Below are 22,220 nucleotides of genomic sequence, written 5' to 3'. Positions count from 1 at the left end.
TAAATATTTATAGAGCTCTCCACTTTAAATACACAAAATATACATTCTTGTCAATACCACATCACACCTACTCAAAGGTTTAAATGAAATATTGATTGGCCATTATTAATACCCATTTTTTAGAATAAAGCAACATTTCTGTTCACTCTCCCTCTTTTTCTTCCTCTTTCTTCCTCTCCTTCACTCCTTTTTTTTTCTTTCCTTCTCTAAAAACAAAACAAAACAAAGAAAAACTTAACTTTAATGTCTTGAGGATGCTTTCAAATAAGTTACAAGAAGATATTGTAAGTGAAATATAATTTTTTTCAAAGGTAATAAAAGATACTTCAGAATCTGTTGTGAAACAGGGAAACTTGGGAAACCATCTTTACAGAATTAATCCCAGGACAAAACCTTTAGGAAATTTAGAGGAAAATGGATTCTAACATCTATAACCTGACACAAAAGTGCAACATGTTTAGCCACTTTGCATACACCTAGAATTTATATTCAATGATAATCATAATATTTAGAACCCTTGAATGCAGATTGCTCTAAAGCCCATATGATACAAATTTTGACCTTTTAAATCAGGAAAAATTTTTCTTGCAAGCCAGAAGAAAAAGAAACAGCATCTTGGAAGAAATGGAACCTGTGTTTTGTCAGATGAGTAGCAAACATTTAGAAAATAACAGAGGTGAGACAGGATCCAAGATGGCCGAATAGGAACAGTTCTTGATTACAGTTCCCAGCAAAAATGCAGAGTGAGTGATTACCTCATCTCCAAACTAATTTTTACTGCCCACAGACCACAAGATTCCCAGGCAGAAAAGCTCCACGAGCCCCCATTGCAGCCGTTTCAGCCAGTGCAGCAGGTCTCCACACAAAAACTCACACAAATCCGGGCACCATTTCAACTGGCGACTGTAATGCCCGGGAGACAGAGTCTTCGATTCAACTGAAAAAAAGGGGACTGAAACAGGGAGCCACGCCAGGAGGTTCCCAGGCAGAAAAGCGCCACAAGCCCACAGTGCAGCTGTTTCAGCCATCGCATAGGGTCTCCACACAAAAACTCACACAAATTCGGCGTCATTTCAACTGGCGAATGGAATGCCTGGGAGACAAGAGTCGCCCAAGCAACTGAAAAAAAAAAAAAAGAGGGAACTAAAACAGGGAGCAAGGTGATCTGGCTCGGCCAGTTCCACCCCCACAAAGACCAGCAATCTGAAACTCTCTGAATTGAGAGTTTCAGAGCAAGCACACCTAGAACCGAGACAGTCCACCACTGTGGGGGAAGAGCATCAGCCATTACCGAGGCAGTCCACCACTACCTAGGTAGTCCACCACTACTGAGGCAGACAACCATTACCAAGGCAGCCTGCCATTACCAAGTCTGCCATTACAGACACAGACTGCCATTACCGAGGCAGTTCTAACTATACCCTTATAAACAAAACTGCAAGAAGGTTCACACAGCAGCTGGGCAGGGCCCATGGCAGATCAGCAACACCTATGCTGGCAGACTGTGACTAGGCTACCTCCTCACTGGGCAGGGCATCTCTGAAAAAACTTATAACACCTATGACAGAAACTTATAAATAAAGCCCCACCTTCCCGGGACAGAGCACCTGAGAAAAAAAGGCAGTTATGAGTTGCGCTGCAACACACTTAAACGTACCTGCCCAGCAGCTCTGAATGGAATAACAGAGCTCACAGCTCAGCATGTGAGCTCCTATAAAGGATAGACTGTCGAGAGAACGATCCAAGATGGTCGATCGCTAACATCCTGGGATTGCAGCTCTCAGGGAAGGCGCGGAGAACTAGAGGACGCCACACTTTCAGACAAATTCTGGTCGCTCACGGAGCAGAAGATCTCCCAGTGGAGGAAACACACGGGTGGCCAGCGCAACTCTCGTGGCTGGTGCAGCGGTTCCGTGGGCACCTCGGCGGGGCAGCTCTCGGAGCAGAGTAAACAAGGTCGGAGGACCTGCAGGGGTCCCCAGCACGACACCAGAGCCCGGCACAGGGCTGTGACGGCACCTCGGCGCAGAGTAAACGGGACCGGTTCCTTTTCTGACCGAGATTTGGAGCCCCGGGAAGGCAGAGTCACCTACTACGGACACAAGAAGGAAGCCAGACAGGAGAATCCTGGGCAGAAAAGCACCATCAGTTTTAACGCTGCTGCTCTGGCCCTGGGAACTCACAACCTGGACGCCCACTCAAGAGGCCTAATCTGAAAGTTGGTAATTTCAAAGACTACAGGAGGATAAAGTTACAATCATGGGAAGAAACCAGCGTAAAAAGGCTGAGAATACTCTAAGTCAGAACGCCTCTCCCTCTAAAGATGATCACAGTTCCACATCAACAATGGAACAAGGCTTGATGGAGAACGAGCGCATCCTGATGACAGAATCACTCTTCAAGGAATGGATAATAACAAACTTCAGTGAGTTAAAAGACCATGTTGTAGCCCAACGTAAAGAAACTAGGAACTTTGAAAAAAGGTTTGATGAAATCCTATTGAGAATAGACAACTTAGAGAGGAGTATGAGTGAATTAATGGAACTGAAGAATACAATACAGGAACTCGGAGAAGTATGCACAGGTTTAAACACTCGAATTGTTCAAGCAGAAGAAGGGATATCAGAGGTCAAAGTCCAACTTAATGAAATAAAACGTGAAGAAAAGATTAGAGAAAAAAGGATAAAAAGGAATGAGCAAAGTCTCCAAGAAATGTGGGACTATGTGAAAAGACCAAATTTACGTTTGATAGGTGTACCTGAATGCGACGGAGAGAATGAATCCAAGCTGGAAAATACCCTTCAGGATATTATTCAGGAAAATTTTCCTAAACTAGCAAAGCAGGTCAACATTCAACCCCAGGTAATACAGAGAACACCACAAAGATATTCCTCAAGAAGAGCAACCCCAAGGCACATAATCGTTAGATTCACCACGGTTGAAACGAAGGAGAAAATACTAAGGGCAGCCAGAGAGAAAGGTCAGGTTACCCACAAAGGCAAGTTTATCAGACTTACAGCAGATCTCTCAGCAGAAACTCTACAAGCCAGAAGAGAGTGGGGGCCAATATTCAACATCCTCAAAGAACAGAACCTTCAGCCCAGAATTTCATATCCAGCCAAACTAAGCTTCACAACTGAAGGAAAAATAAAATCTTTTATGAACAAGCAAGAACTCAGAGATTTTATTACCACCAGGCCTGCTTTACAAGAGCTTCTGAAAGAAGCATTACACACAGAAAGAAACAACCAGTATTAGCCTTTCTAAAAATACATCAAAAAGTAAACAGCACCAACATAAAGAAGAATTTTCATCAACGAATGGAAAAAACAGCCAGTCAACATCAAATGGCAGTAACCCTAAATTTAAATTGACTAAATCCCCCAATCAAAAGACACAGCCAAAACCCAATGGCATGTTACATCCAGACCTGTTTCACATGCAAGGATACATAAAGACTCAAAACAAAGGGATGGAGAAAGATTTACCAACCAAATGGAGAGCAAAAATAAATAATAAATAAATAAAAAGCAGGAGCTGCAATTCTCGTATCGGATAAAATAGATTTTAAAGCAACAAAGATATAGTGGTAAAAGGATCAATACAACAATAAGAGCTAACGATCCTAACACCCAGATACGAAACTTAGATTCAATGAGACAGAAAATTAATAAGGATATCAAGGACTCGAACTCAGATCCGGAACAAGTAAACTTAATAAATATTTATAGAGCTCTCCACTTCAAATACACAAAATATACATTCTTGTCAATACCACATCACACCTACCCATAAGTTTAAATGAAACATTGATTGGCCATTATTAATACCCAAGTTTTTTCAAAATAAAGCAATATTTCTATTTACTCTCCCTCTTTCTCTTCCTCTTTCTTCCTCTCCTTTACTTATTTTTTTTTTCTTTCCTTCTCTCAAAAAAAAAAAAAAAAAAAAAAAAAGATAGACTGTCTCCCCAAGTAGCTCCCTGATCCCCGTAGAGCCAAAGAGTCCCCTCATACATTGGCGGGTATCCTTCTGGGACAAAGATAGCAGAAGAAGAAACTGGCAGCAACTCTTACTGTTCTGCAGCCACTGCAGGTGATCCCCAGGTGAGAAGGGCTTGGAGTGAACCTTAGCAGTCCTACAGAAGAGGGACCTGAATGTTAGAAGGAAAACTAAGAAACAGAAAGAAATAATTTCATCATCAACAAACTGGACGTCCACTCAGAGACCCAATCTGAAAGTCACCAACTATAAATACCACAGGGAGACAAATCCACAAAGATGGGAAGAAACCAGTGTAAAAAAGATGAAAGCACCCGAAACCATAATGCCTCTCCTCCACCCAGAGATCACAACTCCTCACCAGCAAGGGAAGAAGACTGGATGGAAAATGAGTCTGATGAACTGACAGAAACAGGTTTCAGAAGATTGGTAATAAGAGATTTCTCTGAGCTAAAACAACATTTTCTAACTCAATGCAAAGAAACTAAGAACCTAGAGAAAAGATTTGATGAAATGCTAATGAGAATAAACAGCTTAGAGAGCAATACAAATGAAATGATGGAGCTGAAAAACACAACACGAGAACTTCATTAAGCATACACACATTTCAATAGCCAAATTGGCCAAGCAGAAGAAAGGATATCAGAGACTGAAGATCAACTCGATAAAATAAAATGAGAAGGCAAGATTAGAGAAAAAAGAGTGAAAAGAAATGAACAAAACCTCCAAGAAACATGGGATTATGTGAAAAGACCTAATCTATGTTTGATAGGTGTACCTGAGTGTGACGGAGAGAATGAATCCAAGGTGGAAAACACTTTTCAGGATACTACGCAGGAAAACTTCCCCAACCAAGCAAGGCAGGCCAATATTCAAGTCCAGGAAATACAGTGAACACTACAAAGATATTCTTCAAGAAGAGCAACCCCAAGGCACATAATCATCAGATTCACCAGGGTTGAAATGAAGGACAAAACACTAAGGGCAGCCAGACAGAAAGGTTGGGTGCCCACAAAGGGAAGCCCACAGACTCACAGAGAATCTCTTGGTAGAAACCCTACAAGCCAGCAGAGACTGGGGACCAATATTCAACATCCTTAAAGAAAAGAACTTTCAACCCTAAATTTCATATCCAGCCAAACTAAGTTCCATAAGTGAAGGAGAAATAAAATCCTTTGGGAACAAACAATTGCTTAGAGACAGCATAACCACCGGGCCTGCTTTATAAGAGCTCCTGAAAGAGGCACTAAACATACAAAGGAACAACCAGTACCAGTCACTCCAAAAACATAGAAAATGGTAAAGAGCATCAACACAATGAATAAACTGCATCAACTAATGGGCAAAAAAACCAGTGAGCATCAAAATGGCAGTAGCAAATTCACACATAACAATATTAACCCTAAATATAAATGGGCTAAATTCCCGAATCAAAAGACACAGACTGGCAAATTGGATAAAAAGTCAAAACCCATCGGTGTGCTGTATCCAGGAAAACCATCTCACATACAACAGGCTCAAAATAAAAGGATGGAGGAAGATTTACCAAGCAAATGGAGAGCAAAATAAAAAGCAAGAGTTGCAATCCCAGTCTCTGATAAAACAGAGTTTAAACCAACAAAGATCAAAAGAGACATAGAAAAACATTACATAATGGTAAAAGGATCAATGCAACAAGAACTAATAATCCCAAATACATACCCACCCAATACAAGAGGACACAGATACATAAAGCAAGTTCGTAATGACTTACAAAGAGATTTAGACTCCTACACAATAATAGTGGGAGACTTTAACACTCCACTGTCAATATTAGACAGATCAATGAGACAGAAAATTAACAAGGATATCCAGGACTTAAACTCAGACCTGGGCTAAGCAAATCTAATAGACATCTACAGAACTGTCCACCCCAAAACCACAGAATATACATTCTTCTAAGCACCACATCAAACCTACTCTAAAATTGACCACATAATTGGAAGTAAATCACTGCTCAGCAAATGGAAGAGAAGAGAAAACATAACAAACAGTCTCTCAGACCACAGCACAATCAGGTTAGAACTCAGAATTCAGAAACTAACTCAGAACCGCACAGCTTCATGGAAACTGAACAACTGGCTCTTGAATGTTGACTGGATAAACAATGAAATGAAGGCAGATATAAAGATTTTCTTCCAAACCAACAAGAACGAAGATACAACATACCAGAGTCTCTGGGACACATTTAAAGCAGTGTCTAGAGGAAAATATATAGAATTAAATGCCCACATGAGAAGCAAGGAAAGATCCAAAATCGACACCCTATCATCAAAATTGAAAGAGCTAGAGAGCAAGATCAAAAAAACTCAAAACATAGCAGAAGGTAAGAAATAAGTAAGATCAGAGCAAAACTGAAGAAGACAGAGACACAAAATCCCTTAAAAAAAATCAATAAATCCAGGAGCCGGTTTTTCGAAAAGATCAACAAAATAGACCACTAGCTAGATTAATAAAAAAGAAAAGTGAGATCAAATAGATAGAATTAAAAAATGATAAAGAGATATCACCAAAGATTCCACATAAATACAAACCACCATCAGAGATTACTACAAACAATGCATATAAACCAGTAAACCTGGAAGAAATGGATAAATTCCTGAACACTTGCCTCCTCCCAAGCCTTAACCAGAAAGAAGTCAAAACCCTGAATAGACCAATAACAAGGGCTGAAGTTGAGGCAGCAATTAATAACCTACCAAACAAAAAAAGCCCACGTCCAGATGGGTTCACAGCCGAATTCTACCAGACATACAAAGAGGAGATGGTACCACTCTTTCTGAAACTATTTCAAACAATCCAAAAAGAGGGAATCCTTCCCAAATCATTTTATGAAACCAACATCATCCTGACACCAAAACCTGGCAGAGACTCAACAAGAAAAGAAAACTTCAGGCCAATATCCATGATGAATATAGATGCAAAAATCTTCAACAAAATACTGGCAAGCAGATTGCAACAGCACATCAAAAAGCTTATCCATCATGATCAAGTAGGCTTCATCCCAGGAATACAAGGCTGATTCAACATACACAAGTCTATAAATGTAATTCACCACATAAACAGAACCAAAGACAAAATCCACATGATTATCTCAATAGATGCAGAGGCGGCCTTTCACAAAATTCAACAGCACTTTATGCTAAAAACACTCAATAAACTATGTATTGACAGAACATATCTCAAAATAATAAAGGCTATTTATGACAAACCCACAGCCAATATCACACTGAACATGCAAACACTGGAAGCATTCCCTTTGAAATCTGGCACTAGACAAGGATGCCCTCTCACCACTTCTATTCAATATATTATTGGAAGTTCTAGCCAGAGCAATCAGGCAAGAAAAAGGAATAAAGGGTATTCAATTAGAAAAGGAGGAAGTCAAATTATCTCTATTTGCAAACGACATGATTGTATATTTAGAAGACCCCATCGTCTCAGCCCAAAATCTCCTGAAACTGACAAGCAACTTCAGCAAAGTCTCAGGATACAAAATCAATATGCAAAAATCACAAGCATTCCTATACACAAATAACATACTTAAAGAGAGCCAAATCAAGAATGAACTGCCATTCACAATTGCTACAAAGAGAATAAAATACCTAGGAATACAACTAACAAGGAACGCAAGGGACCTCTTCAAGGAGAACTACAAACCACTGCTCAAGGAAATAAGAGAGGACACAAACAGATGGAGAAATATTCCATGCTCATGGTTAGGAAGAATCAGTATCATGAAAATGGTCATACTGCCCAAAGTAATTTATAGATTCAATGCTATCCCCATCAAGCTACCAACAACCTTCTTCACAGATCTGGAAAAAACCACCTTAAACTTCATATAAAACCAAATGAGAGTCTGCATAGCCAAGTCAATTCTAAGCAAAAAGAACAAAGCTGGAGGCACCACACTACCTGACTTCAAACTATACTACAAAGCTACACTAATCAAAACAGCATGGTACTGGTACCAAAACAGAGATATAAACCAATGGAACAGAACAGAGGCCTCAGAGGCATCGCCACACATCTACAACCATCTTATCTTTGACAAACTTCACAAAAATAAGCAATGGGGAAAGGATTTCCTGTTTAATAATGGTGTTGGGAAAACTGGCTAGCCATGTGCAGAAAGTAGAAATTGGACCCCTTCCTGACACCTTACACTAAAATTAACTCGAGATGGATTAAAGACTTAAACATAAGACCTAACACATAAAAACCTTAGAAGCAAATCTAGGCAAAACCATTCAGGACATAGGCATAGGCAAGGACTTCATGACTAAAACACCAAAAGCATTGGCAACAGAAGCCAAAATAGACAAATGGGACCTAATTAAACTCCAGAGCTTCTGCACAGCAAAAGAAACAATCATTAGAGTGAACTGGCAACCAACAGAATGGGAAAAAATTTTTGCAATCTACCCATCTGACAAAGGGCTAATATCCAGAATCTACAAAGAACTACAACAGATTTACAAGAAAAAAACAAACCCATTCAAAAGTGAGCAAAGGATATGGACAGATACTTTACAAAAGAAGACATAGATGAGAAATAAGAGAAATGCAAATCAAAACTACATTGAGATACCATCTCACACCAGTTAGAATGGCGATCATTAACAAAACTAGAGACAACAGACAGATGCTGGAGAGGATGTGGAGAAATAGGAACACTTTTACACTGTTGGTGGGAGTGTAAATTAGTTCAACCATTGTGGAAGACAGTGTGGCAATTCCTCAAGGACCCTGAAACAGAAATTCCATTTGACCCGGCAATCCCATTACTGGGTATTAAATCATTCTATTTTAAGGTCGCATGCACACTAATGTCCATTGCGGCACTGTTTACTATAGCAAAGACTTGGAATCCACCCAAATGCCCATTGATGATAGACTGGACAGGGAAAATGTGGCACATATACGCTATGGAATATTATGCAGCCATAAAAAACTATGAGTTCATGTTCTTTGTAGGGCCATGGATGAACCTGGAAACCAACATTCTCAGCAAACTGACACAAGAACAGAAAACCAAACACCACACGTTCTCACTCATAGGTGGGTGTTGAATAACGAGAACACATCTACACAGGGAGGGAAGCATCACAAACTGAGGTCTGTGGGAGGAACTATTTTGTGTAAATATTTAACCTCACCTTTACATCAATCTGATACTTTAAAAACAAAATACTTTTTTCTTGGTAAGTAGAGCATTCAATGTGAATTGAATCATAGGGATATACAATTTTAGAAGAAAACAGGACTGTTTTCCTAGCTTTGCTGTGAAATAATTTCAAGTTAATGGAAGGGTTGCAAGAATAATTTTTTTAAAAACTCCTATGTACCCTTGACCCAGATTCCCCAATTAACACTTTAGTTCATTAAATCTAACATTCTCTTATACACACAAACACACACAAATTTCTTTCAAGCCATTTGAAATTAAGTTGCAGACACAATGTTCCACTACCCCCTTAGTATGTCAGTATGTATTTCCTAAAACCAAGAACACTCTCCTACATAACCACAGTATAACCATCAAAATCAATAAATTAATATCAACACAATTTTACCATTTAAACCAGAGATCAAATTCCAGTTTCACGCATTGTTCCAATAATGTTAGATCCAATTCAGGATCATGCTTTGCATTTCATTGTTATGTCTCTTAGGTTCCCTTCAATTTGGAACACTTCCTGCTGTCTCTAGATTTTGACATTTCTGATGTATAAAGGTTGGTTACTTTATAGAAGGTTCTTTGCTTTGGATTTTTCTTATGTTTCTTTAGAAGTGGCTTATGTATTTTTGGCAAGAATTCTGCAAAACTGATACCATGCTCTTCTAGGTTCATTATATCAGGAGGCACATAATGTCAACCTGTCCCATTATTGGGACTGTCAACTTATGTCACTTGGTTAATTGGTGTCTGCCATGATTTCCCTCAGTTAATAAGTATTTTGTACCTGATCACGTGAGGTCAGGAGTTTGAGACCAGCCTGGCTAACATGAAACCCCATCTCTACTAAAAATACAAAAAATTAGCTGGGTGTGGTGACAGACGCCTATAATTCTGGCTAGTTAGGAGGCTGAGGTAGGCGAATCGCTTGAACCTGGGAGGCAGAGGTTGCAACGAACTGAGATCACACCACTGCACTGCAGCCTGGGCAACAAGAGTGAAACGTCGTCTCAAAGAAAAAAAAATTAAGTAATAAATATTTTGTGGGCAGGTATTATGAAATTATGCAAGTATCCTTGTCATCAAAATTTCACCTACTACCAAGAAGAACAAAAATGGTGAGTGAATCCTGAATCAACAACTGAGGTGTCCAGGTTCTCTCATTGGGCTGACTAGGCGATTGGTGCGACCCATGGAGAGTGAGGAAAAGGAGGATGATGTGACAGCCCACCTGGGAGCCACATGGGGGAAGGGAAGCTCCCACCCTCGGCCAAGGGGGGTGATGAGAAATTGTGCTACCCCGCCCAAGATCTTTTTCCACAGATCTGAGCAGTCCTCAGATTAGGACAATCTCTCATGAGCTCATGCCAGCAAGACCTTAGTCCTAAGCACAGAGCTGTGCAGATTCTCCACGGCCACTTGGCTGGAGACTGCCTAAGGCTACCAAGTTCCCAGGGGGAGGGGCGGCAGCCATCACTATAGCAACAGTCTGCTGTTTTTCCCCTGCCAGTGCCAAGGAGACTGAGTGATTTGGACACAGAAGGAATTCCTCACAGCGTAGCATAGTGGCTGTGAAGGATTGTGGCCAGACTGCCTCTTTAAGCCAGACCCTGACCCATCCCTCCTCACCAGTTGGGGGCCTCCCTGAGGGAGTTTCAGCAACTCTAGCCAGGGGATTATGGACAGAACTCTGATCTCCCTGAGACTGTGCCCCTCTGGGGAGGGGCAGCCATAATCTCCATAGATCAACAGACATAGTCTTTCCCCTGCTGGCTCTAGAAAATCCAGGTGGTCCAGGCCAGTGGCATTCCCCCTAGCACAGCACACCCCCTCAGTCATGGGACAGCCAGAGTGCTTCATTAAGTGGATCCTGGATCTCATGCCTCCTAGCTGGGTAAGACCTTCCAACAGGGGTTGCGGGACACCTTATAAAGGAGCATTCCCACTGGCATCAGGTCAGCACCCCACTGGGATGGAGATACCAAAGGATGGAGCAGGCAGCCACCTTTCCTGTTCTGCAGCCTCCACTGGTGACACCTCCAGCGTGGGAGGGACCCAGGTGAACAGAGTCTGGAGTGGACCCCCAGCAAACCGCAGCAGCCCTACAGGAGATGGGCTTGACTATTAAAAGAAAAACAAACAGAAAGGAACAACAACAGCATCAACAAAACGACCCCATAAAATCACATACAAAGGACAGCAGCCTCAAAGATTTAGGCTAGACAAACTCATGAACATGAGAAACAATCAATGAAAAAATGCACAAAATTAAAAAACCAGAGTGTCTTGTCTCCAAATAATCCTCTCTAGCAAGGGCACAGAACTGGGTAGAGGCTGAGATGGATGAAATAGAAGTAAGCTTCAGAAGGTGTGTAATAACAAACTTGGCTGAGCTAAAGGAGCATGTTCTAACCCAATGCAAAGAAGCTAAGAACCATGATAAAACATCACAGGAACAGTTAACAAGAATAACAGGGAAGAATAACCTGATGGAACACAAGAACTTCATAAATCAACCACAAGTATTAACAGTTGAATAGACCAAATGGAGGAAACAATTTCAGAGCTTGAAGACCACCTTACTGAAATAAGAAAGGCAGACAAGATTAGAGATAAAAGAATGAAAAGGAACAAACAAAACCTCTAAGAACCATGGGATTATGTAAAAAGACCAAACCTGCAATTGACTGGGGTACCTGAAAGAGATGGGGAGAATGAAATCAAGTTGGAAAACATACTTCAGGATATACTCCAGGAGAACGTCCCCAAACTAGCAAGACAGGCCAAGATTCAAATTTAGCTTCTTTGCATTGGGTTAGAACATGATCTTTAGCTCAGCGAAGTTTGTTATAACCCACCTTCTGAAGCTTACTTCTGTCAATTCATCCATCTCAGCCTCCGTCAGTTCTGTTCCCCTGCTGGAGAGATGTTGAGATCATTTGGAAAAGCAGCAGCACTCTGGCTTTTTTAGTTTTCAGAACACCAGTCAGATACTCCATGAAAAGATCAATCTCAAGAAACATATTCATCAGATTCTCCAAGGTTGAAAGGAAGAAAAAATGTTAAGGACAACCAGAGAGAAAGGCCAGATCACCTACAAAGGGAAGCCCAACAGACTAACAGCAGACCTCTCAGCAGAAACCCTATAAGCCAGAAGAGAACAGGGGCCAATATTCAACATTCTTAAAGAAAAGAATTCCCAACCCAGAATTTCATATACAGCCAAACTAAGCTTCATAAGCAAAGGAGAAATAAAAATTTTGGACATGCAAATTCTAAGGAAATTTATCACCACCAGGCCTTCCTTGCAACAGCTCCTAAAGGAAGCACTAAATATGGAAAGGAGAAAACGTTACCAGCCACTACAAAAACACACTTAAGTACAAAGACCACTGACACTATGAAGCAACTACAAGTCTGCAAAATAACTAGCTAGCATCACGATGACAGAATCAAATTCACATATAATATTAAACTTAAAATATAAATGGGCTAAATGCCCCAATTAAAAGACACAGAATAACAAGCTAGATAAAGAATAAAGACCCAATGGTGTACTGTATTCAAAAGACCCATCTCAAGTGCAAAGACACACATAGACTCAAAATAAAAGTGTTACGCACGGTCTGAATAACGAGACCCCCTAAACAGGCTTTGTGTAAGCAACATGGATGTTTATTCACCTGGATACAGGTTGGCTGAGTATGAAAAGAGAGTCAGTGGAGGGTGGTGGGATAAGAATCAGTTTTATAGGTTTGGGGTAGGCAGGGGAAAGTTACAGCTCAGGTCAGTTTTTGTAAGCCGGGGGGTTGGGGCGGTGTAGAGGGGGGTGTCACCAGGAGGTTGTCACAAGGTCCAAGGTCCAGTGTCTCAAGTTTGGCTTATCAGTTAAGGGAGGAGTGGTTGAGTCAAGAACAATGGCAGAATGTTGCAAGGTCAGTTAATCAGGATGCAGGGTCCAGTGTCACAAGGTTGACTCAGACTTTCTGGCTCCAGAAGTCCATCTGGAAGTATATGTGTGGGTCACAGGAGTCACCATGGTGTAGCCAGTTCAGAGAACCTTGCATTCCTGTCTTTTTAAATTAAAAATATGAAGGAAAAAGTAAAAACTAGAAAAAAGAGGGCAGTAAAATGTTGGGGGCGGTACAGAGGATGACAGGTTACCTTTCTCAGGGCTCCTTCAAGTGGGATTAGGGGTGGCATAAAAACCTAAAAATGGGAAAGAATTTAGACTGCCAAGAGAGTTGGGGGCAAAGGTTGATATTGTGGTGTTGTTAAGGGGAGCATTTGTCATATTGACTGATTGGTTATAGCTTGGATACGATTTTGTAGGAATTGAGAGATTAGTCAGAAAAGGCAAGGGCCGAATAAGAGAAGGAGAAAAATGGGTTTAAGGGGGCCTGCTAATTGAAGGAGCCATGATACCCAGTTAGAGAGCAGCCAGCTAGGTCCAGAATAATTATTTGCCTGATGAACGAGCTTTTGGGTCCTGTCTTTAAGTCCTCTGATGGCATCATATTAGTTTAGATAAAAGCAGCATTCGTCATTTAAGAATAGGCAAAAAGGATGAAGGAAAATTTACCTAGCAAATGGAAAGCAAAGAAAAAAAAAAAAAAAGCAGGGGTTGCAATCCTAGTTACTGCCAAAATAGACTTTAAACCAACAAAGATCAAAAAAGACAAAGAAGGGCATTACATAATTGTAAAGGGTTGAATTCTACAAGAAGAACTAACTATCCTAAAGATATATGCACCCAATACAGGAGCACCCAGATTCATAAAACCAGTTCTTAGAGACCTACAAAGAGACTTAGACTCCCACATGAAAACAGTGGGAGACTTTGACACCCCACTGCCAATATTAGACAGAAAACAACAAGAATATTCAGGACTTGAATTTATTTCTCAATCAGGTGGACCTGATAGTTATCTACAGAACACTACACCCATAAACAAAAGAATATACTTTCTTCTTGGTGCCACATGTCACTTACTTTAAAATTTATCACATAACTGAAAATAAAACTCTCCACAGCAAATGCAAGAACTGAAATTACAACAGTCTCTCAGACCACAGTGCAATCAAATTAGAAGTCAAGATTAAGAAACTCACTCAAAACCACACAACTACATGGAAATTGAACAACCTGCTCCTGAATGACTCCTTGGTAAATAATGAAATTAAGACAGAAATCAGGCAGTTCTTTGAAACCAATGGGAACAAAGAGAAAATAACAGAATATGGGGCACAGCTAAAGCAGTATTATAAAGGAAATTTATATACTAAATGCCCACATTAAAAAGCTGGAAAGATCTCAAATCAACACCATAACATCACAACTAAAACAGTTAGAGAACCAGAAATAACCAATATCAGAACAGAACTGAAGGAGATAAGAGACATAAAAACCCTCTTCAAATAAATAAATAAATAAATACAGGAGCTAGTTTTTTGAAAAAATAAAAACAAAATAGATTGCCAGCTAGACTAATAAAGAAGAGAGAATAATCAAATAGACAGAATATAAAATGATAAAGGGGATATCACCCTTGACCCCACAGAAATCAGAGAATACTATAAACACCTCTATGCAAATAAACTAGAAAATCTAGAAGAAATTGATAAATTCCTGGACACATACACCCTCCCAAGACTGAACTAGGAAAAAGTTGAATCCCTAAATAGACCAATAAGTTGTTCTGAAATTGAAGCAGCAATAAATGGTCTAGCAACCTAAAAAAGGCCAGGACCAGATGAATTTACAGCTGAATTCTACCAGAGGTACAAAGAGGAGCTAGTACCATTTCTTCTGAAACTATTCCTAACAACTGAAACAGAAGGACTCCTCCCTAACTCATGTCATGAGGCAAGCATCATCCTGATACCAAAACCTGGCAGAGATACAAGAAAGAAAGAAAATTTCAGGCCAACATCCCTGATGAACATCAATGCAAAAATCCTCAGTAGAATCTAGCAGCACATCAAAAAGCTTATCTACCATGATCAAGTCAGCTTCATTCCTGGGATGCAAGGCTGGTTCAACACATGCAAATCAATAAGCATAATTCATCACATAAACAGAACTAAAGACAAAAACCATATGATTATCTCAATAAATGCAGAAAAGGCCTTCGATAAAATTTAACATTGCTTCACGTTAAAAACTCTCAATAAACTCGGTCTTGATGGAATCTAAATATAACAAGAGCCATTTATGACAAACCCACAGCCAACACCATACTGAATGGGCAAAAGCTGGAAGCATTCCCATTGAAAACCGGCATAAGACAAGTATGCACTCTCTCACCATTCCTATTCAACATAGTATTGGAAGTTCTGGCCAGGACAATCAGGCAAGAGAAAGAAATAAAGAGTATTCACATAGGAAGAGAGAAAGTCAAACTGTCTGTTTGCAGATGACATGATCCTATATCTAAAAAACCCCATCACCTCAGCCCAGAAGTATGTTAGGCTGATAAGCAACTTGTGCAAAGTCTCAGGAGACAAAATAAATATGCAAAAATCACAATCATTCCTATACACCAACAATAGACAAGCAGAGAGCCAAATCATGAATGAACTCCCATTCACAACTGCTACAAAGGGAGTAAAATATCTAGGAATATAGTTAACAAGGGAAGTGAAGGACCTCTTCAAGGAGAACTACAAACCACTGTTCAAGGAAATCAGAGAGGAAATAAACAAATAGAAAAACATTCCATGCTCACGGATAGGAAGAATCAATATTGTGAAAATGATCAAACTGCCCAAAGTAATTTATAGATTCAATGTTATTCCCATTAAACTTCCATTGAAATTCTAATTCTAATTCTAATTCGGAATTAGAAAAAACTCCTTTAAAATTCATATGGGACCAGGAGTGGTGGCTCTGGGCCTGTAATCCCAGCACTCTGGGAGGCCAAGGCAGGTGGATCACCTGAAGTCAGAAATTTGAGACCAACCTGACCAACAGGTTGAAACCCTATCTCTGAAAAATACAAATAAATTAGCCGGATGTGGTGGTGCATGTCTGTAATCCCAGCTACTTGGGGGACTGAGGCAGGAGAATCGCTTGAACCCGGGAGGTGAAGGTTGCAGTGAGCTCAGAGCACACCATTGCACTCCAGCCTGGGCAATAAAAGTGAAACTCTGTCTCAAAAATAAAATAAAGAAACCTCCTAGGTTCAAGCAATTCTCCTGCCTCAGCCTCCTGAGTAGCTGGGGTTACAGGCAGGCACCACCATGCCTGGCTAATTTTTATATTTTTAGTAGAGACAGGGTTTCACCATGTTGGCCAGGCTAGTCTCAAACTCCTGACTTCAGGTGATCTGCCTGCCTTGGCCTCCCAAAGTGCTGCAATTACAGATGTAAGCTTGAACCAGGGAGGCAGAGGTTGCAGTGAGCTGAAATTGTACCACTGCACCCCAGCCTGTGCAAAAAAGCAAGACTCTGTCCCAAAAAATAATAGGTGGCTCACACCTGTAATTCTAGCACTTTGGGAGGCTGAGGCAGGTGGATCACAAGGTCAGGAGTTCAAGACCAGCCTGGCCAAAATAGTGAAACCCCATCTCTATTAAAAATACTAGCCAGGCGTGGTGGCAGGCTCCTATAATCCCAGCTACTAGGGAGGCTAAGGCAGGGAACTGCTTGAACCCAGGAGGTGGGGGCTGCAGTAAGCCGAGATCATGCCACTGCACTTCAACCTGGGTGACAGAGCAAGAATCCGTCTCCAAAAAAAAACCAGTTGCAACAAAAGCAAAAATTGACAGATGGGATCTAATTAAACTAAAGAGCTTCTGCACAGCAAAAGAAACTATCATCAGAGTGAACACACAACATACAGAATGGGAGAAAAATTTTACAATCTATCCATCTGACAAATGTCTAATATCCAGAATTTACAAGGAACTTAATTTACAAGAAAAAGAAACAACCCCATTAAGAAGTGTGCAAAGGACATGAACGACACTTCTCAAAAGAAGACATTTATGCAGCCAACAAATATGTGAAAAAAAAGCTACCCATCACTAATCATTGAGAAATGCAAATCAAAACCACAATGAGATATCATCTCATACCAGTCAGAATGGCAGTTATTAAAAAGTCAAGAAACAAAAGATGCTGGCGAGGCTGTGGAAAAATAGGAATGCTTCTCCACTGTTGGTGGAAATGTACACTGGTTCAACCACTGTGAAAAACAGTGTGATGATTCCTCTATCTAGAATCAGAAATACCACTTGACCTAGCAATCTCATTATTGGGCATATACCCAAAGGATTATAAATCATTCTATCATAAAGATACATGCAAACGTATTTTCACTGCAGTACTATTCATAATAGCAAAACATGGAATTAATCCAAATGCCATCAATGATAAACTGGATAAAGAAAATGTGGCACATATACACCATGGAATCGTATGCAGTCATAAAAAGGAACAAGATCATGTCCTTTCCAGGGACATGGATGGAGCCAGAAGCCATTAACCTCAGCAAATTAACACAGGAACCGAACACCAAACACCACATATTCTTACTTACAAGTGCGGGCTGAACAATGAGAACACATGGACACAGGGAGGGAAATAACACATACTGGGTGGGGCTTTTGGAGGGTGTGGTAGGACGGAGAGCAACAGGATAAACTGCTAATGCATTTGGGGCTTAGTATACCTACGTGATGGGTTGATAGGTGCAACCATGGCACACGTTTGTAACAAAGATGCACATCTTGCATATGTATCCTGGAACTTAAAATTTTAAAAATAATAAAATTTTTAAAAATAAAAAATTTCCAAAAATACTTTCACCTACCAGTTATAGAATCCACTGATGATTTTGCCCAAATAAATTATTACTATGAGAATTGCCAAAGATGATTTTCTAATTCCAACATTTTTCTACGTTAGTTGGTACTGTACTCTAAGGCAGAGCTTTCCATTTGACACTACTTATTTCATGCATGTACTTGTGAATTTCAACTTACTTAACAAGTTAAATCTATCATTATTTACTCAGACATTCAAAATATCTCATATTTGGCCAGTGGAGTTCCTTTAAGCTTGTTCCTGTGTGCTTTTAACATGGTTTCATCATTCTTCAAACATTTCATTGTTTTCTGGCAGAGCAATCTATTTCTCTAAGAGGCCCTAAGCCCTTTTAGTGGAAAATGATAGTTAAAAATAGAGATGTGCACACTAGTGTATTCACTCCTACTAGACTGTCATTGCTTCTAAGTCCTCTCAGGGATCAGAGGTTGGAAATATATGCAGGTATACACACAAATGCACACATATATAATACATACATACAGTCAGTCCACTGCTGGTACAATGATTGAAATGATTGCATTTCTAATTCTAGTCTTAAGATCACCCAAAGAACAAGGTTTTCATGCATATGCGACAGTTTTAACATAACTCCATCAAAAAAGTCTAATGTTAATAAAACAAGTGAGACACAGAACAGCAAGCAAGACGATCTCTTCTACTACTAATCCACTAGTCTGAAAAAATGTCATCCAGAAAATGCCACATATGCAATGTATAACAAGTATCTTCTTGTTGAAAAACGGCATCATTTGGCTGGGTGTGGTGGCTCACACCTGTAATCCTAGTCCTTTGGGAGGCCTAGGTGGGCGGATCACCTGCGCTTGGGAGTTCAAGACCAGCCTGACCAACATGGAGAAACTCCATCTCTACCAAAAATAGAAAATTAGTCGGGCATGGTGGTGCATGTCTGTAATCCCAGCTATTTGGGAGGCTGAGGCAGGAGAATCACTTGAAACCAGGAGGCAGAGGTTGCCGTGAGCCAAGATAGCACCATTACACACTCCAGCCTAGATGACAGAGCAAGACTCCATCTCAAAAAGAAAAAAAAAATAGGCATCATTTAACGGAATAACCACCATAGTATGGAAATGAAAAAAATTACCAAAGCACTGCCAAGTAAGATTTATCACTGATTACGGGTTCTTCAAAAAGAAAAGTCAGCAGGCACATAAAGCCACATCTTATATAATTTCATATATATGAAATGTATAGATGGGGCAAATCCATAGACAACACAAAGTAGATTCATAGTCATTCCCCATTTCTCCCTCCCTCCAGCCTCCCAGGGGTTTGAGGGAGGGAGAAATGGGGAATGACTATTAATGTATTTAAGATTGCTTTTTGGGTTGATAAAAATGTTCTCAATTAGATAGTGGTTGCTATGGTTTCAATGTATCCCTTGAAGGGTTTCAATGTATCCCTAAGAACCTAAGATAGGTTCTTAGGAGGCAATTAAAGTTAAATGAGGTCAAATGAGTAGATCCCTAGTATAACAGGACTGTGGCCTTATAGAAAGAGAAAGAGCCCTATAATACACTCCTGTCTCTCACATATGATGCCTTCTGCCACACAGCAAGAAGGACTTCAAATGCAGCCCCTTGAAACCGGATTTCTCAGCCTCCAAAATTGTAAGAAATAAATTTCTTCACTTTAAAAATTACCCACTCTCAGGTATTCTGTTATAGCAACAGAAAATGGGCTAAGACAGTGGTGATGGTAGCAAACTTTTGGGTATACTAAAAACCACTAAATTGTACACTTTAAAAGGGTGAATTTTAGGATATGTGAATTTTATCTCAATAAAAATGGAGGGCTGGTAATGCAAGACTCCGTAAAGGCCCATCAAACATTAACTTTTGGAGATTCTCATGTTGCCAAACTTTGGTGGCTTCTCTGTACACCAAAGGAAGCAATTCTGACAGACAACACTGTCACTTAGGTGGAAAAGTGCTTCATTATAAGGGTCAACTTGCCAAGAATATTTTTGGAAACTTCATTTTCTCATTTCATTAGGTGACAGTTGCCAAACTTAGCCTGGTTAACTTGTAGCATTTAAACATTTAGGTATGCTTCAGAATTTCACTGTTAGAATTCTGTAACCTGTGGTTTTGGAATATTCAATTCAGCAAACATGCAGTGCGTGCTTTTGGGACTCTGCTAACATTGTGTCAATTTCAGTCACAGTTTTGTTGACTGTGACTGAAATTGACACAATGGCATCTCCCAGATCTAGGCTTGTTGTAAATTATAAGCCCAGTTTCCTTGAATTTTTCATCCAGTTGTTAATTCAATATCTGTGGGGAGCCTCCTTCTTATAATAGGAAATGCATTTTCTTCTTTCTGTCATCATGAGCTTAAGTTCAACTAACCAGATAGCACAATAACTTTTTCTTCAATGTTTGCTGATCTTCAATCAATTGAAATAAAAAATCAAAATTAAAATATTATTATTCAAAATTCACCAGACTATAAAACAAATATAAACAATTAAACTTTCAAATAATGTTCTTTCTAAATCTATAGTACATTTACTTGTGATGTTATTAAACCTTAAAACTGCACTTAAAAAAAAGTGTCTAGACAGTGTCTACTGTCTAGAATAATGAAAGCAAAATGAGATTTAGCCTAAAACACGAAGGTCATGAAAAGGCTGAACACAGAATGATTATCAAATCCCAGATTATTAAAATTAAAATTTTCAACCTTCGAAGCTTGCAAGATATTATTTTAAGACCAAAAAAAAAGTAATGTGTTACTTTTTTAAATAAAACTTAGGAATTTGTTATGAATACACAGACTGAAAATTCAATTTGCTTCAATAAGAGTTTGAATAAATGTATGGATGACTATTGGTCAGAACTAACAGAATAAGCTGGAGATATAAACCTTGAAAATATACAGTTAAATACATAATTTAAGCAACCTTAGAAAATAAAGAAATATTTAAACTTACAGGATATGAATTATAGTACAATAAACCATCAAGGAACCACTGGGAAAAATAAGGTGTGGGTGATTTGGCATTGTGCTTGTACTCAATTCACTGCTGAATCACTGTATCTTACCAATGCCTTGTTAAATGTAAATTCTCAAGGGATTAATTAAAATATAAATTAATAAATTAAAAAATGAATTACTATATTGCTAATCTAAAAAGCAAGCAATAAATCAGTATATATAACCTAGAATCCCACATTAGTTGAGCCTCTACTTTTGAAAAAATACTGAATTCTATTATAAGTCATATAACTAAAGAGAAAAGTTGTAAACCTGAGCATGTTGAATAAAAAAACCAAACACAATTTGAAAGTTTGCAAAGGAGATTGATTAGTCAAAACTCAATTTTGACACCTCCCTCTCTCTCACTATCTGCAGGTACATATGCAACCATCACCCAGTCCTGTCTATTCTATATCCTAAATATTTCTGAATGTCTAATTTTATCTCCACTACCACCATCTACTACCTCAGTCTCCTAACTCATCTATATTCAGTACCTTTTCTATGCTACAGACAGATCCTTTAAGACATAAAATAGATCCTTCTCCTCTCCATCTCACATTCTTCCAGAATTCCCATCCATTTCCCTTTACTTGGTTTGGAAGGTCTTGAATGTATCACTCTGATCTGTTTTTACTCACAACACTTCTGTGAAAGTAAAGTATCCTGGACCCCCAAAATTACTAAGGAAAACTGAAGCTGGAAACTGTTTAGGGCAAACCTGCCTCTCATTCTATTCAAAGTCACTCCTCTCCTCACTGAGATAAATGGGTATCTCATTTGCCTCCTTTGAAAAGGCTAATCAGAAACTCAAAAGAACATAACCATCTGTGAATCACCTATCTGTGACCAGGAAGCTCCCTCCAGGCTTCAAGTCTTTGCTTCAATTTGTACTGCCTTTCCAGACCAAACCAATGTGCTTCTTACTTGTATTGCTGTTTCACGTCTCTCTAAAAGTATAAAACCAAGTTATGCAGCAACCACCTTGGGCACATGTTGTCAGGGCTTCCTGAGGTTGTGTCATGGGCATGTCCTCAACCTTAGCAAAATAAACTTTCTAAATGAACTGAGACCTGTCTCAGATTTTCTGGGTTCACACTTCTGACACCAACTGTGAAGGTTTTCCACACCAAGCAATTCTCCAACTCTCTGGACACTACCTGGA

At 39.5% G+C, this 22,220-nt stretch overlaps 1 protein-coding gene across 32 annotated transcripts in view; it reads right to left on the bottom strand.

The window, feature by feature from the left end:
• The window catches only part of WDPCP (WD repeat containing planar cell polarity effector), a 559,060-nt gene that overhangs the window by 515,593 nt on the left and 21,247 nt on the right, over positions 1 to 22,220 (bottom strand). For 4 of the 32 annotated variants that reach the window (XR_013526576.1, XM_078349208.1, XM_035272448.3 and 1 more), the window contains exon 1: positions 756 to 935. The exons of 27 other annotated variants lie outside the window; for them this stretch is intronic. The gene's annotated coding sequence lies outside the window, so the exon portion shown is untranslated. Of the gene's footprint in view, positions 1 to 755; positions 936 to 1,657; positions 1,716 to 22,220 lie in introns of those variants that run through there. One more of the 32 variants, XM_054244894.2, reaches the window with a different exon arrangement.

Source organism: Callithrix jacchus, chromosome 14 (assembly GCF_049354715.1).
Source record: "Callithrix jacchus isolate 240 chromosome 14, calJac240_pri, whole genome shotgun sequence".
In the NCBI taxonomy this organism is placed as follows: Eukaryota; Metazoa; Chordata; class Mammalia; order Primates; family Cebidae; genus Callithrix; species Callithrix jacchus.
The sequence above is the reverse complement of the archived record's forward strand: the minus strand, read 5'-3'. Positions and strand labels throughout refer to the sequence as shown.